This window comes from Protopterus annectens, chromosome 8.part0 (genome assembly GCF_019279795.1).
Source record: "Protopterus annectens isolate FY-2018-M chromosome 8.part0, PAN1.0, whole genome shotgun sequence".
NCBI classification, from domain to species: domain Eukaryota; kingdom Metazoa; phylum Chordata; order Ceratodontiformes; family Protopteridae; genus Protopterus; species Protopterus annectens.
The window spans coordinates 373336576-373355295 of record NC_056741.1 but is presented as its reverse complement, the minus strand read 5'-3'; positions in this window follow the sequence as shown (position 1 = coordinate 373355295).

Sequence of the window (18720 nt, the reverse complement as noted above, 5' to 3'; positions counted from 1 at the left end):
AATGATTATATGGATAATTATTTTCATCTGAAGAAGTCTGTTATTTAATGGAGGAATGCACTTATTGTTATTATTTTTTATGTGACATTAACATTAAAAGCTGGGGTTTTACCTTTCCATTCTTGATGTCATTTTTTTGGATAAGTTAAAAGATCTTGCATTCTTATTATTTCCTATAGCATTCACTATTGAATGTTTAACAACTCATAATCTAAGAAAAATTCTTGATTTTAAAGATAGTAATTTATAAATGATAATGAAACACATTCAGCTAAGTATTTATTAGCTAGATATTATTTACAACAGAATAATTGGTTGAGTCTGCAAATTTGCAAGGATTTTGTAAATGGCAAATTAAAAGTGTCCTTAGACTGACTTGTAAAAAATGTCCCCAAAATTATAGAATTTTTATTTAACATTAATACTAATATAAGTAAGGATATGTCATATCTATCAAAAATATACCAGGTATTAAGATTATATTGGTCTTTAGTAGAAGTAAAGTTTTGGGATTACTCTGCAAGAGTTAATTTAGTTTTCTAAGGCAAATAAAACATTATTACATAAATTGATAAATAACACAACGTCTTCACTGTACTGGAACTTATTTACTTGGAAATATCTGCATAGATCTTTTATAACTCCCCATAAGGTTGCAATAATAAATAAATAAAACATCAAATATTAATTGCTGGAGCTGTGAGAAGACTGTCTGCATATGATACTAGAATGTAAAATAATATCTCCATTTTTGGAAAGAGTTTTAATTTTTTTCACAAGCATTGTGGTCAGGTAACTGTATAATATTGAACTCATTAGTATTGTGTAATGTTCCAATTCTAGAAGTTATTCCAAAAAAATAAAAATAAAAAAAAAAAAAAAAAAAAAAAAAAAAACACGTTTTAGCAACTGCAAGGAAAGTTATTACTTTAAATTGGAAATGTAAAAATAGCACACTATTCTCTGAATTTATAAATTTAGCAAAAAGTGTATGCAGAAAAGAATTGTTAACCATTAAGATGAGAACACTTAACATCATACCTCAGTATATTGCATGGAAAAAATTGAATGATTTATTTGAAAAATGCTAATGATACTTATATTAATTCTTAACAAAAACCTTGACATGAATGATTGTAAATAGTTTCTATTTGTTATGTTTTAATAATATACTTGTTTTGTTGATAAAAACTGAATAAAAATTAAAACAAAAAAGTCAGTAAAATATAAAAAAACTGAATAAAAAAAATCACATTTTATCATTATCCATGTTACAACTGCTGATAGAATGGAAAGTAAAACTAGGATGTCTTGAAAAACTTCACTCACAGTTTAAGTATCTTACTCAAGGGAAATAGTTTGCCATCACTTTCCACACCATTAAACTATTGAAGGGCTATCATCGTCAGTGTCTAGGGGAGGCTACCTACAGGGTATGCCTGATTTTACAGGAATGACTCAGTTTGTACTTGGCCAGTGTTGTATATGCTGTTAATTTATTTTTTTATACCTTTATACTAGTCTATTTGAATGTTTATATATCCAATCCCACTGCTTTTGTTTTATGGTTTGACAGCTATCCTGCTTTTTATTTTTTATCCAATTGTTAGTTTGGAATGCTGTTATATGTATTTTGCAATTTGGATGTTTTGTGGATACATTTTTTATTGTATTTTTAGGATTTTTTCTAACCAGTTGCCATCTGAAAATAGGCTGTGCTCAGTAGGATAAACCAAACAAACAAAATATGTGAATAAAAATAAATAAATGTGGGAGGTATTCATAACCCAATAAAAAGTATCTATTGGAGATGAATAGGAAAAGTGAATGGGATTATCTTACAGGAAATAAAATTAAAGGCCAGGAAGTTTAGTCACTTAGGGCAGCATGTACAAAAGGTAGAAATAAGAGATTGTTTAATAATACTAATGAACGTAAACTTAATTTGGTAAGCATAGATAACATATGTAGGAGCTGAAGGCAGATCATGATTAAATATAAGAATAAAGAGGTAAGGTTAGCTTTTTGTGGTCAAAATTATGTTGGGGAAGAAATTTTCAATTGTTACTTTGAGGAAATGAGACAGTAATGGAGGAAGATGACATTCTCATAGTAGGTGTGGACTTTAGAAGTTTTCAGAACCAGGGGATGATATATTTTTTGTACAAGTCTATCCATAAAGAAATAAACATAGCTGGGAATGCAAAATTTTGGATGTTGGATATATGGAAATAAACATAGCTGGGAATGCAAAATTTTGGATGTTGGATATATGGAGAGAAAAATGACTAAACAGGAGGTAGTATGCATTCACTAGAGATAAATATAGCCAAGCAAGTAGGCTGGATAGACTGTTGGTAGACTGAAAAACAGCTAGAAAAAGTACCCAATTTGTAGTTGGCTGGGAGGCGTCATTTAGACCATGCATTACTGCTGTATAAGGTAATTGGGAAAAGATCTAGGGAAGACAGAATTGGAATTCTCTGAAGGGGAAAAGTAGGGAAGACAATATATTGTTAACAGTTAGTAAACTAAGTAATGGCCGAATCCTCAAAAGAAATAAGGGTGAGGGGAGACTTTTGGTATGGTTGTTTAAAACAGTCTAAAATTATATACATGAAACTAATCTAAGGGGGCGGTGAAAGCCAATGCATTCCAGCTAGGCTTATAAATGTCTTTGGGCAGATAGCCAAGTACCTACCTATGAACCTATGAACCTATAAGCAAAAAAGAAGAAATGAACATGCTTAGAAAGAAAAATGTAGGGATAAGTGAAAACTTTTAAAATTATTATAACTGAGTAATGAAATGGTAGAGGTGTAGATATTACAGATATCAGAGACAAGGGTGGAACCAGGTGGATTCTTAGTGGGTTTCTAAAAATAGGATAAATTATGGTGGTATTCATTTGCTTATCCACTTAACAATATGATAGCAAAAAAGCCGTGTTCCCAGATGCATGACATGAGAAGGTTGGAGTAATTTAAACAAACAGTAATGGAAACCTTTAGGACACGGGTAACATTAGACTGATAGCAACATAAAATGGAGATGGAATACAATTTGATATGATCTTAATAGCTTGATTGTAAGAGTTCTCACAATAAATAACACATCTATCTAAAGCAGATTGTCTTAATGACAGATTCTCAACAGGTCACTGGGGAATATTGCTAACTATGACAGAGGGAGGAAAAAACACAAAAATTACCCCAGATAGAGTGACATTATTTACTATTATTCACTATTTAAAAATATTGTGAAATAGTAAGACTAGACCTTTTTACTTGCTACAGTTAACCAGGTAGTAGAGAAGCTCATGCCCTGGTGGTAGGCAATATTTTTTTTTGCAAAGAACCCTGGATAAGAGTTGCCCATAATGTGTTGTAAGGGATAGGTAGGGTTGTTAATGTTGTTAGTTCTTTCCTGGATAAGATGGTAAAACTGTCACAAAAATTAGAGCTAATTTAAAATCTTGCATTGAATAAGGAGGCTATACAGTACAAAGATGCGGATGATTGCAAGTTACTGTTAGCTGATATGATCATATTTTTCTAGGGATTATGGCTTTGTACAAGGAATGTGAAAAGATATTTTGGCTTATGTTTCATCCCCAAGAAATCAGTGCTAGTGATGACAGGGTTAAGGTGTGGTGGAGCAGTTAGAACTACTTACCTGTAGGAAGAGAGGAGGTGAAAAATACTTGGGCATACACTTATATTGATTTTCCAAAGATATACAAAAATACCCAGAAGAATATAGTTTCTATAGTAAGAATTCTCTTAAATAGTTAGGCAGAGTTGTGTCATTAGGCAGTAGACTCTTTATGATATAATTGACAGTAGAATCCCAGTCCTTTGCAGCTTAAGACATGCTCAAATAAAACTATAAGGGAATTATTTAGAAAAATTGAGAATGAGATATTGTAAAAAATAAGGAGGGCCTAGAATGACAGAATTTTAGAGGTATGCAACAGCAGTCAGTATGACTGACAAAATTAAAGGGAATAGAGGATGGACAACTATGCCTGAAATGTTGGGAACAGAAGTGTAGGAAACACAGATATATTTCCAAAGAACAACATAAGATATAGGTAGAATACAAAAAATAATGCAAAGCATGAGAAATAAGTGATGACATGGGAATTAGAAGGGTTAGCTTGTTGATGAATGAAGGGGCCATTGTAAGCCTTTTATGGAGTGGTTAAGAACTTGCACTGCTAAAAAAGAGGCCAGCTAGTCTATAAAGATATCCAATGAACTGAAAGCATAGGCTAAAGGAAACAGAGAAAACATGGACAGAAATAAGGTAGGCATATACTGTGAAAGAAGATTTGTCAGTAAGGCACAGGATTAAGGCTCTGAGCTGTTAATGAGTTCATTCCAATGGTCCAGGGTACAGGTTATGATATCTTTATAGGTTCATAGGTGAATAGTAGACTAACCTTCCTAAAGGGCCATTTTAAGCCTAGCAAATAATTCAAGGTCAGGATCAAAACCTGTACCTTGTGACTATAAAGTGAAGACCTTAACAATTATGTAAAAACCACCACAAAATGTTGATGTTAATGATCTCTACTTCCACGTATGCATCACCCCCTTAAGATTTAAATAAGGAAACAGTGGCACTACCATGAAACAGCAACATGATAAACAGTGTTTGCCATGTCCATATTAAAGTAGGATGAAAAATTTAAAGCAGGATAAAAAATAATGCAAAGCACCTTCAACCTTCATTTGCCTATTGTGTGACTCTACGCAAGTCACCTAACTAGACAGTGCTCCTGGGTTATCCTTGAAAAGTGTCACTTATGCCCAATGGACTTACCTGGTTATCAATTGAATAAAAAAGATGGCTATAAACTAAAAATATTTGCAATGGGTCTATTTCTTAACTCAGCCAGTAACCAGGCGCAAGTGTTACATGTCCTAAAACTTTCAAACACTCACAATTTTTCCCCACTCATAAGTGCAAAAATCACAATTCCTCTTAGAGCTCTACCAAGGAAAAAGAAAGGTAGTGAAGGGTCAGCAAAATATTAATGTAGAGTTGAGGAGGGAAAGTATGCAATTTTGAAACATTAGAGTGGTTGTTTTACTCTAGCTTTTCAATTGATGACTAGTGGTGAAAAAGATCCTTCCTTTAAGAGATAAGATGGAGGGCCAGAGTAAGAAGGAGATTTCAGGATCATTCATATGTGCTGGAGCTGACAGTAGTAAGACAACTTGAGATGCCAGTAGTATTCATTTAAAGGAAAGTATATTCTAGAAGGTGGAGGAGGAGGAATGGTGTTTTATATTTTATATTTGGAGCACAAAAAAAATAAAAACAAAAATAAAAATAAAAATAGACTGAGAGTTTGAGGTCAGAGAACAAGTGCTGCTGGCTGCTGGTTGGGCAAAAGCAGGTTTTGCTAAATGAAGGAAATAGGAGGCAGTAGATATGAAAATGTAACATGATCAGCATACATTAGACCCTATATACATGGCCCTGTTTTTTTCTTGCACATTTCTGTTTATAGCAATAACCCACGCCTGGGTGTGGGTAATGCCAACCGTGGGTAAATTTAGCATTACCCACACCCAGAAGTGGGTTATTGCTATTATACCATTACATTATTTAAGAAAAGAAACTATTACTTTTCTTAAATAATGGCATAGTATAATGCCTGTTTACTGCCCTTCCGCAGATGCCTGGCATCCGCAGCAGTTCTGATGTACTCTTGGGACTTTTTTAGAAAGATTAACAATACTATTTTTAAAGTGAATTTTCTTTTTGTTAACATTGATGTTGTTAACTTGTATTCTGTTATTCCATATGATATAGGGGAAAAGTGGTTTTGTGACTTCCTCCTAATAAAAGGGGTTGAACAAGAGAGAATCAACACGTATGAGCAAATCTTAGATATGGTCCTTAGAAGGAATTTTATCCTATTTGATAAAAATTACTATCTGCAGAAACAAGGGGCGGCAATGGGTTCTGCCTATGGTGATCTCTATGCCAACATAGTTATGTTGGTGTGGGAAAGACGGTATCTCAGACCATCAAAGTTTTTTTCCATTTTGCCATACCTTTATTCAATATTTGGATGATATTTTTGTCTTATGGGAAGGACCAAATTACCTTTTCCCCCTTTTCATGGAATTTATTAACACCACAACATCATTTTTGAAGTTTACATGCACAATAAAAGAAAGCAGTATCACATATCTAGACATCCTTCTCATTATGGACTGCCAGCACCAGAGATTTAATGCAGAAATATTCAGAAAGGAAACACATTAACTTGTTGTGTTAACATTTATTCAAACACACACCCCCATGCATATTTTATATGTACTCTTAGTCTTAATGAATGTCTTGAGATGTTTTAACATAAATTTATAGCACTTTAGTTGTTTTTACTATGCATTGCTTCATATTTTATGTCGGCATTACTAGTTTCTTCCTTTTGTGTTTTTTATAGCAGTTTTACAGCTGCCTTGTTGATGAATACTTGTTTTTAATGTTAATGCATTTTTAAGTCAACATTCTCTACTTACTTTTAATTAACTGTCTATTAAGCCTTTTGTCTTAATTAATTACTGCCTTTGCAGCTGCTATATAAGAGCACATAGTTGTATTACTGTTGTTATGGTCTGAGGAAGCGTACTGAAAGGTACGCGAAAGCGCTTACCAAATAAATTCCCAAATTTCATTGTCGTGTTGAGTCCGAAGTTTTATTTCCACTACTTACCTTTTGTTTGACTAACTAAGGATTCTGTCGAAGTGGTGGTCTATTATTATTTTCTATTACTTGCTGTCCTATTTATCAGGCTCAAAGCATATTTATTGATGGTGGGGTGTGGATAGAAAACAACACTATAACAACTGCTTTTTATACATTTATTTACTTATTTATATATTTTTATACTAATTTGAGAAATTTTTATATCTCTATGTGTCTTGTGCATTTTACTTCTCCGTTTATTGTTGCATTTTACATGTCTTATGTCTTATGGCTGTATTTAAAAAATAATGAAATATTTTCCTTGCCAGCTTCCCTTTAAATATGGTATAGGAAGTGCTGTCACCTATTCAAGTCTATTTATTTGATTTTTTAATTTTAAAACCTTGTATCTGATGAAGTTCTTTATATGATTTGATTGGGACAAAAGTGCTTATACCTGTGGACTAATAAACCATTTTTTTGTGGATTTATAACCTCTGGTCTGCCATTTATGACTTCTAATTTGTTTTGATGTTTTTCCCTATCACCTAACTCTTTCTTGGCTAAGTACATTACACAGACTTCTCTATAAGTCAGAAAATTGTCCTGACCTTAACAACTTAATACAAAACTAGTCCCTCAAATTTAATTTTATACTCCATAGAATGATATTTAATCACTATAATCAAATATTCCAATATGGCAGGTGACTCAATATTCAAACAGCATAGCTAAACTATGGGACCACATCCAACTACCATTAAAATACAATCAAAATGCAAACATATTTAAGATACAACTTAAACTTCACTTATCAAACTAATGGATCTGCTCCTGTATGTCTCCAAGATAAATGCCACTGTTATCTTCAGCTGGCCATATCATCAAACCATTCCTCTTCATTCAGAATCCGATGCCTCCCAGTCAGTCTTCACCAATAAATGAATAGTTTTGCTAGCATCTCTCAGACATATACATTATTTTTTGACTCTGTAGACCTCTATACTTCTAATATAGACCTTATGATACACACACACACACACACACACACACACATACACACACACACACACACACACACACACACACACACACACACACACACACACACACACACACACACACACACACACACACACACACACACACACACACACACACACACACACACACACACACACACACACACACACACACACACACACACACACACACACACACACACACACACACACACACATATATATATATATATATATATATATATAAATCCCTATCAGATGATAGAAACTTCATATGATTGAAACTCATTTGACTTAGACCATAAGACTGAAATTTCAAAATACTGAAAAATCACTTGACTGAAACTAATAATACTGAAATTTTACAATGCTAAATTCCTACATACTGAATTGTAAAGTAAACAATATAAAACCAAAATAGGTGGGGGAGCTATGCCCCCCCAACCCCACAGTGTTCATCTGATAGGAATCCAAATATATATATTTGTGCACATTCTGCCCTTCCTTGTTCCTTCCCTTACTTCCATCCATCCATCCATCCATCCATCCATCCATCCATCCATCCATCCATCCATCCATCCATTCATCCATCCATCCATCTATTTCTTTGAATTTCTAAGCTCTAGTCACATGATCTATTACCTATTTGACAAACCCACTAATACACATCATCAAATGCTTAATGTACAATATCTACTAATGCACAAGTAACTTTTATACTGTAATAGTTGCCTCAGCTTTCCTATGAAGGTAATGTAATTCTCAAAGGTATGTGTGATTTTTAACATATATTATTTAATGTATGTTCATGTATATTATAGCAATAACCCACGCCTGGGTGTGGGTAATGCTGGATTTACCCACGGTTGGCGTGGTTTGGTCCGGAGGGTGAAGCCCAAGGGACCAAACAAAGCCAACCGTGGGTAAATACAGCATTACCCACACCCAGAAGTGGGTTATTGCTATTATACCATGACATTATTTAAGAAAAGAAACTATTACTTTTCTTAAATAATGGCATAGTATAATGCCTGTTTACTGCCCTTCCGCAGATGTCTGGCATCCGGCAGTTCTGATGTACCGCGCCTGCACAGTACATCAGAGCTGTGGGCAAAGCAATGGAGAAAGAAGATCACCGTTGCTTTTTATGTTTCGCTATGTTAAATGGGTTTAACATAGCGACACAGTTTTAAAATAAGCAACGGAGATGTCCGTTGCTTATTTTAAAACTGTCTCGCTATGTTAAACCCATTTAACATAGCAACACAGTAAAAGAAGCAACGGAGATCTTGCTTTCTCTGTTGCTTTTTTTTAAAACCTGTCTCGCTATGTTAAATGGGTTTAGCATAGCGAGACAGCTTTAAAATAAGCAACGGAGATCTCCGTTGCTTATTTTAAAGCTGTCTCGCTATGTTAAACCCATTTAACATAGCGAGAGAGTGTTTTAAAAGTAGAGTTATACTAATGGAAAAAAGTCCGGGCGACCGGACCTTTTTCATAGGTTTCATAGGTTCATACTAGGCTATCTGCCCAAGGGCATTTATAAGCCTAGCCCATAGTTATATGGCTTTCGCAACCCCTTTAGTTTGAAGAAAACTATGCCTATTATTTTGCTGTGCCTCTGTCAAGCAGTGACACTGAAGTAATCCCTAGGGTATATCTGCGATCTCCCAGCCATTGGTCAAGATTCCTCTTGAACAAGGCCAGCGAGGTGCTCTGCCTCACATGTACCGGGATTTTGTTCCACAGCATAGGGAGTCTCTGGGTGATGAATCTGTCCCTCCAGCACATTCTATTAATAACCGTGTCAAGGTTTAAGTCTCCCGCCCTTGTGGTTCTGAGGGATCTAGATTTTTTGAGGTGAAGCATATTCATCAAATCTGGGTTTGACATGGCCTTATATGTCAGGCACAGGTCACCTCTGAGCAAGCGGTATGCGACTGAATAGAGCTGGAGTTCTTTCAGTCTGGCAACATAAGACATATTTTTGAGACCCTTTATCCTTTTGGTGAGGAACTTTTGGGGCCTTTCCAGCTGCTGCAGGTGTCGGGTCAGATACATTCCGAATGGGGCATTGTACTCAATCATAGGTCTAATGAGTGATGAGTACAGTATAACTCGATTTACAATGTGCACGCTGGCCAATCAGCGTGCACGTTTTGGGGGGGTCATGGTATAATACTGAATTTATGTTTAAAAATGTTAGTGTTATGCTTGGAGCTTTTCTTTCTAAGCCTCAGCTGAAAAGTGTTTTTTGACTAAACCCAGTTAGACAAATCCAGTAAACAGAAGCAAAATAAAATAAAATAAAAACTAGATAATTTTAGAGATTGTTGTGTGTTTTAATTTATGAATAAAAGGTAAGTCCCTCATAGCAGTGATATCCTTTTTTAAAACCTATTTTTTCAAGTTAGTGGTCAATTGTTTTAAAACGCTTTTTTTTTTACAATTAAGCATTAGATGCTAACTTATTAATGGTATACCTATTGGAATGCACGTGTGTAATTCTTAACTATACAAAACCTTATTATGAATGGTATAGAAGATTCTATAACATTTTATGCACATGGGTCTCATTATTTAGTCAAAACATAAATTAATATTATATCAAACTGTGAATTGTAAGTATTCTGTTGTCTGGTTATATGACCTGCCATGTCCTTTCCTGCTGTGAGTAGATTCATGACAAGGCAATGGACAGGAAAAAAAGCAATGTCCATTCCATTCATGCAAAATCATCAGCTACATGAAGAGTCACAATGAGCTATATTTTTTGCAATACAAAAATGTAAGAGCGGTTAATATAGCAGACATTGATACATGTACAGGGATGGGAATTTCACATGCATGTGTCTTTAGCAGTTAAATGCTAGTAGATGCATGCTACAGAAATATATTTGATAGTACGAGAACGGGGTGGAAGAGCATGGCGTTATCTCCACTGCTTTAAGTAGTGATAGTTTACTGTCCAAAAATAAATAAAATGGAGGAAAGACACTGTGCAATGTAGTCCTGGGGAAGGATCACAGTAATATGCAGAAGCACTAAAATCTTGTCTCTGTATGAAAGTTGTAATTAAGATCTACACAAAATAAGCCTACACAGATGCATGGATTTCAGAAGAATGGACAGCATTCAGAAGTCATCTACCACAATGTGCATGTTTTCCAGTACTTTCCAAAGAGGTACACCCCAATGGAATACATGGGAAGAGTGCAGTGAGGGCAGAGACAAACACCACCACTATACAAGCACATTTTGCCAGTAAAAGATTAGCCAGTTTCTTACATCTTACATTAAAAAATTGCTTTATTAATGAAGTGTTACACCAACCTTAGATGACTCCATCTGATGATGACCAAGGAGAAGGTATGCCCAATGAGTTATGGATAGTAGTAAGAGAGATAGAGATGTAGCAGTGTTTCTAAACTTGTTCTGGTCATTCCCCACATTTTCAGGACTCACATATTGCAGTACTCAAAAATAATAGAGGTAGGTCTATATGAGGCTGGAAACCATTATATAGTAACAGCAGGGTATGTACAGTGACAAAGGAATGCTGGCCAAGAAAGCAGACACACAGTCAAAGTGTGGATTTCAGTACCTGTGGCTAGTAACAAGCATAGGGATGTTCAAGCAAAAATGTTCGGATCAGGGAATGCTTAAGGGAGAGAGGACTGTATTCCAGATATAGCTGCAAGATTTGTGTTGAACAAGTTATGAGAAGAGACTGAATGTACCATATCCATGACAGCATAAATGCCTTTATGCACACTATTAACCAAAGACAAATATGCTGGATGAGGGAGTAGAAACAGTCAATGAGTTGATCTTATTACCTGCTGGAGATGGCAAGTATATACCTTGTGAACAGAAAACATATTCACGTCATGCAATGCATTGATAAGACAGGACTGTACTTTGTATGTGACAGTTTATTGAAGAAAAAAGAAGATATATCAGTTGCAGATTGAATGCCTTTGTGCACATTTATAATCTGAAGTACTTTGATTGAGTTGTACTAAATTGCATATAAATATACAAACTCCTTCCGCAGTGTACATGGATGCACATAAGACTCTCACTGAAAAGTTCTGAAACATAAGGTTTTCCTCTCTAGCAATAAACATTATTTGAAGTTTTAACAAATTAGAACTGTGCAGTAATCTGCCTTGCAAATATTCATGAATACATTTATCCAACCTTGTCAACAGCATGTTTATGTGATCGCATTAAAAATGAAAAAAAAAATCACTCATCAAATGCACAAAAGTTTTTTATGAAAACTGTGGACACACATACTAGTATGTTACTAGTATTCATCCATTTTCTGTGATATTCAACCCATTACAGAGAAAATCAATACAAATGACATTACGTAGCATCAGACAATCGTTTAGCTCATCCTAATATCTTCAGTCCTAACTTCAGCATAAAGATCAAAGAAAAATTAATAATCAAGCTGCTCTTTCATTTAATGACTATTTCATTAATCAAAAATCACTTATCATGCAGTTACTAAAAACAAACAAAAAAATGACTTTTGTTCCACTGCATATTCATACAGGTTGACTAAAACTTTTTGGCGTTTTTGAGCACAGCGTTTTTATTCTATAATACATATTTGATTCTAAACAGGACATAATTGACAAAGAACTCATGAACTAATATAAATGTCATTAGCATATGTGTGGTCACTCTGTTAGCAACTATTATTTAACTTGAAAACAATATGTGGCAGGTCAGTCTAAAGGTAATCTAAAGGTAATCTCAGTTTTTTTATGTAATCCTTTATTTCTTTCAGTCTGTAAGCGAACCGTATTAAATATTCATTTCGCAGAAATAAATCTATATGAAAAAAGAAAAGAGCATAGGATATAATGTTAAAAGATCACATATCAACTATTGAAAATTATACTTTGATATTAAACTTGTAACTAAAGCAGCGTCTTTTGTAACACTTTGTTTTAGAAAACAGATATGGATAAAATATAATAGTAGTTATTTAGCACAATTAAATGATAGATTGCTATATAGCAGACTTTTGAAAATGATTTGGAACATGAGAAATGCGGTGCTATAATGAGATATTGGTTCTTTAATCCAACTGTGAGATACCAGCACTAAAGCTGTATAGGGTTTCTACTAAAATGTACAATTTCAGTAAATATAACAGATGTCTTATGGAAATATGAACTGCAGGTCTTTCAAAGAAATATTTTGTTTCACCACCAGATTTTAAAAGAGTTGGTCTTGGTGTAAGTCTGCCCTGATTTCAAAACAGTTGCCCTCAGTGTAAGTGACTTACTTCAGTGTAGGGGGTATCTATAAACATTCTTGTACCAGGAACCAGATTCCAAAAGATCTGTTCTCAGTGTAAATGGTCACTTACACTGAGAGAAAGTCTTTTGGAATCTGACCCTCTGTGTATAAAAAGGAAAGACAAGACGATGCTGTTGGTCATTTTTCAGATTACAAAGGTGGTTCTGTTAGCAATGGAAATGGCTGTAGTTTCTTCAGTTTAAATAGCCAATTTAGCATACTCAAGCATCATAAGGAAGGGGGCAGAGTCAAAAATTATAAATTAATTCACCTATCTATAATTTGAGGTGTGTTCACTGGATTTACCCTACTCATACTGAACTGCCTATTCTGTCTTTTTTAAAATGCATCTAAAATAGTGAATAAATATATTTTAAAATAATACATTAGTTCTAACAATGTTTTACATGTTAAAATTAATTAGGAAAGTGTATATAATAATATCCTCTGTAAGATAAATTCTAAAATATTCATAAAAATGCTGTCCTGCTTCATGTGCTGTAATAACTTTTTAAATTTAAGAAGAATACAACTTTGTAAATTACCTTTCATTGTAAGAAAGTTGCTTTACAAACTTTTGTTAAGCACCAATGTCCACTGAGCCGAGTCAGAAACCACACCAAATTGACTTTGCAACCTTTTATTAAATAAAAGTCATTGACAACCAATAATGATGCCAAAATAATCCATATGCAACATATAAGCCAACACTATCAAACCTTTACCTCTAGCCAGATGGCATACTTCCACCTGTTCAGGCAGTCACTTTTGAAAAACCTGGTGTGTATTCCAAGCTATCTTGGACTAGTAGCAAACCCATCTAACTCATACTTGCAAGCCACATACCCCTTGATGTGGCCACCAGTCAAATCAGGGTCCAACTTTAGGAGAGCTAAGGTCACTGAACAGGAATGGGAGGAGATAAAATGGGAGGGAATGAAGCTGTAAGACCACAGCCTGACCTTGCAATAGAGGGTTGGGAGGGAGGGTTAGCATGTTTGCTGATGGATCTGTCAAGCAGAAGGTGAAGTACTCGATGCACCTATCCACACCAACCAATGGCAACTTGTGGGCTCCTGGACAATAAGCCATTGCTAGGTAAGTTGCAATAGAGGGTTGGTAGGGAGGGTTGGTATGCCTGCTGATGGATTTGTCAAGCAGAAGGTGAAGCACTCCCTTAAATAGGGAGTGTGCCTGTTCATGCTCACCAGTGGCGACTTGCAGGTTCGTGGACAATAAGCTGTTACTAGGTAAGTCATTGTTGTCCACTGAGCTGAGTCAGAAACCACACCAGATTGAATATCCAACCTTTTATTAAATAATAGTCATTGACAACCAATAAATGATGTCACAATAATTCTTATACAACATATAAACCAATACCATTAAACCTTTACCTCAACCGGTGGGTGAAGCTGTAAGGCTGCCACCAACCCAGCATGTGACATGCCTTTCCTCCTAAATGGCCAGCCTCCAAAATAGAATCTGGGTCATAGAAGGACACAAGTTAAACTTTGAAAAAGTTCAGAATAGGCAAAAGAATTGCTAAATTAAACAAATCAAAACCCATGTTAGTCAAATGAACATTGTCCAAATTATAGAAATCGGGCTGCAGTCTGTCAATATGACTGTGGTTAATCACCTGGAAACCAATTTGACTAGCAGCTGGTTTGAGTCCCTTGTGGATTAAATGTCTGGCTCTCAGCACTGGACCTTCCAGCACCTTTCCAGGAAAGTCTCGGGATAATGGCAGACCAGAAGGAAACCACATTTAGATGCAACAAGTGCATATCAGACAGAATTCTGGCCAACAGTATTTTTAGGGGTTTGTCCCAGATCATTACGCCTGAGGTGAATTATCACAGTACTGGATAAGGCTTCTTCCATGGTAATCTTATGCCAGATTTCCCAGAACTGAAACTAACTGATGCCAGGGAAACCAAAAGAATGAACTGTTGAACAGTTAATATCAAAAGAACTTCAGTGACCAGCCAGGTGGGCCAAGGCTCAAATTGAAGCTCTCTCAAGGAAAGAACAGCCCACAGCCAAATGACTTCCTTCCCTGCAACAGAAATAAAAATTAATGCCTGATGTATGACAAAAAGAGCATCAGAGACCCACCTTCCTGCTCTTTGAATGACCTGCACAGAATGCACTTCCATGGCCAATTTTGAGGTATGACCTATCTGGAAGGAATGCAAGGAGTAACCTTTTGGGTGAATTCCTTTCCCTGTCAAAGCCTGCCTAAGAAATTAATTAATCTCTGATAGGTTAAAAGGTCTCCTCAAGGCCCACACAAAAAACAAGACTAACCTTTCACTGTGGGAGTAATATTATATAGCAATCTGACCCAATGCACAGGTCAAATGACCAGTCTCCTGGCCTTGTCTAAATGCACCTACTGTACTTTCTCAGCTTGATCAGTCTTTGATTTTTTAACTAAATCATAATAAAATCACTGTGGATGACAAGATCCTCCAAACAAAGATAAAGGAGTTGTTCATTGGCATGGAAGGCACCCGCATGCAAGGATGTGAGCAAACCTGCTATAGTAATAAACATATAAAATTCACCCATAGTCTTATAGAGACCTTGAATTACAAGGGTAATGAGTTGTCTCTCAATAGGTTTTCTGAAATCCTGGGAATGTCCTTGAATATTCTCAAGGCCCTTGAGTAGCCTACCAATAACCCAGTGGGCTGACACAACCTGAAGGCCAAAAAACATGCTCCACACATCCCAAAGATACAAGATGTACTCTGAGAGTTTTAGGTGAATCCCCAGTGGTTATCCTGACCACTACAAATTGAACTAATAACTGTATAACTTTGTCCTGGGACCAGATATCAAAGGCCTGTAGAATACCTGAAAACCTGGAGGGACGACGGATATGCTTTCATAGTATTGCTGACCCAAGCCAGTCTCCGACTGAAACTGGGGTTCTCTTTGGATTTGAATGTCTGGCCAACAGATTAAATCTGGCAAACTGGAAATGGGAGAGAATTTCAGCTATAGGGTTAAGATGACCAGGGACATAAACACATGAAAATAAGAAAATGAATCTCTAGATTCAGCAAAACTAAAATCCTAATAACTGAGTGGACTGAATAACCTGGAAGAATGTTTTTTTGAGAGTGTGCACCACTGAGATATTGTCTGAGCTTAAAATGATACTCCTATCTTGTAACCTATCCTTTCATACCAAAACTACCGCCAAATGGGAAATATTTCTAAACACATAATGTCCCTCCTCCTCTCCTTGGACTAGCTCTCCAGCCACTTTTCAGCAAACTAGCTACATAGGAAGTAACCCCCATACCAGATCTCCCTGCTCCATCAGTGAAAAGCTCCAGGTCAGTGGCAATGTTCTAAGGGGCTGCCAAAAAGAAAATCCATTGAACTAGCTCAGCAATGTGAACCATAAACGAAGGTCATCCTTGACCTATCTGGTCAACTGCACCAGGTGGTACTTGGGCCTGTTACCTTTCAACAAGTCAGATAAAGACCTTAGGAAAGTCCTGCTTGGAGAAACTGCCCTGCAGGCAAAGTTCAGCAACCCATGTATCTATATATTGTCTCCTACACGAACTTTGCTGGAGCCCAAAAATCTCCAAAGTAACTGCTGGATTTGTTGAAGTTTGGGCAGAGGATGCTTGAAGGAGTTATCAGTGGTATCAACTATTAAACTCAGGAAAGTCAGGACTAGACTTGCTCCTTCTGACTTGTCATCAGAAAAGGGTATGCCTAACTTGGAGCAAAGCAGCTTGAACATGGGCGTGCCTTCTAAAGCACCATCCTGACCCTCCCCACTATCACAAAATCATCTGGGTTGTGTACTGTTGACTGGCAGGGTTCTTGTTCTTGCCAGCACCAATGTAGTTGTGCTGAATAGATCAAATGTCACACAAGCTACAGCACACCCCATTGGCACTGCAGTGTCAAAAAGTATTTTGCCATTGAATTGAAAACCTAAAAAAGGCCAATCTTCTTGTCTCAAGGGAAGAAGATGGAAAGTAAATTGAATATCTGTCTTACAGAGCCAGGGGTCAGCATATCCCCTGATTACCTCTGCCGCATGGTCCAAAGAAGAGTAGTGCACTTTTGTCTGCTTGATGCCAATAAAATCATTGATTGAACCCTCAGCTGAGTAGGACAAGTGATGAATCCACCTAAACTCACCCTCTTATGGGGAAAAATTAAACAAAAACTTTGCGGGGTGGAAAAGGGACCTATTATCCTGCTAGCTAATCACATGCACATGCAAATGAACACACGCACTCACAATCACACATACGCATGCACACACACACACACACACATGCACGCATGCACGCACGCACACACTCACACAGCCTCATAGTACTTACTTTCTGAATACTCTTCAACTATATTGTCTTTTCATTCTTTTTTCTGAAAATGGAAAGACATGATCAGTATAATTGCCTGATTACATAGACTGCAAAAGGATAAACTTACCTTGAACTCTGCAAGATTGTCTGTCTCCATATTACTAACTACAATACCCAAAATGGGTGACATATCTAATTCTGTGCAACTGCATCATTGGAATGTTGTACTACGGAAAGCTGAGAATTAGGCAGGAGTATTGCAATGACAAATGATGTTTAAGACTTTTCTTGTTAGGGCCATATCTACTGCCATGAGAAATCACTACAAATATATTTAAAGGGGAAAGTAGGGAGAGGTAATGTACAATAGATGTAACAAAAGGCATCATTGCTCAATCGATGAATGACACCTCTGCTCAATACCAAGTCAACTGGTGGAATCATTGCTGAGATAATAAATAGTATGCATACAATACCGATGCACAATTGACCATACCCAAAAGACTTGATCTCATTGTAATGATTTTACCTACTGTAAACCTGCCCTAAATTCAACAGATGTTATCAGTGAAAGTGACTTATTTTGGGGTAATGCCTATTGATAAACAAGGGAGTGGTATATCCCAAAATATACAAGCATAGAATAAAAGAAAGTTAGGCATTTGCTTCTATAAAGTTATCTTAAACAATTAACACATTCACATACAGTGGGGATAGGCAGCATTCTTGTAAAAAATAAGGTGCTTTTGGAGTGCTTACTTTCATGTAAGGCCTATCCATAAACAGGTTTACAAAGGGACCAGATTCAAAAAGACTTGCGCCAAGTGTAAGTGACTTCCTGTAGTTTATGTATACACCAAATTAAGTCACTTTCTCAAAGAGCAATTCTTATGGAACCTGGTCCTCAGTATAAACCTGTTTATAGATAATTCTTACACAGAAGTAAGTCACTTACACTGAAAACAAGTCTTTTGGAATTGGGGAGGACTTACACCAGAGTAAGTCATTTAAATTAAGAGCAAGACTTTTGGAAACTAGTCCAATCTTTGTGTCTTAGCACTGAATAAAAATTAAGGTTTTAGAAGACTACATAGCTTATTAAGATGTAACTATGTGCAATCTTAGATAAATTTGCCTCAATTTTTATGTTGTGAGAATAGGTTACATGTTACTAAGCCACTTTTTATGATGCAGAACTAAGATACTAGAGTTTTCAGAACCCCTTTTCAGCATTTGAAAGGCACTGACAGAACCGACACACACACATACACAGACACACACAAGGAAGAAAGAAAATTAAGAGAAATATTTGTTCAGT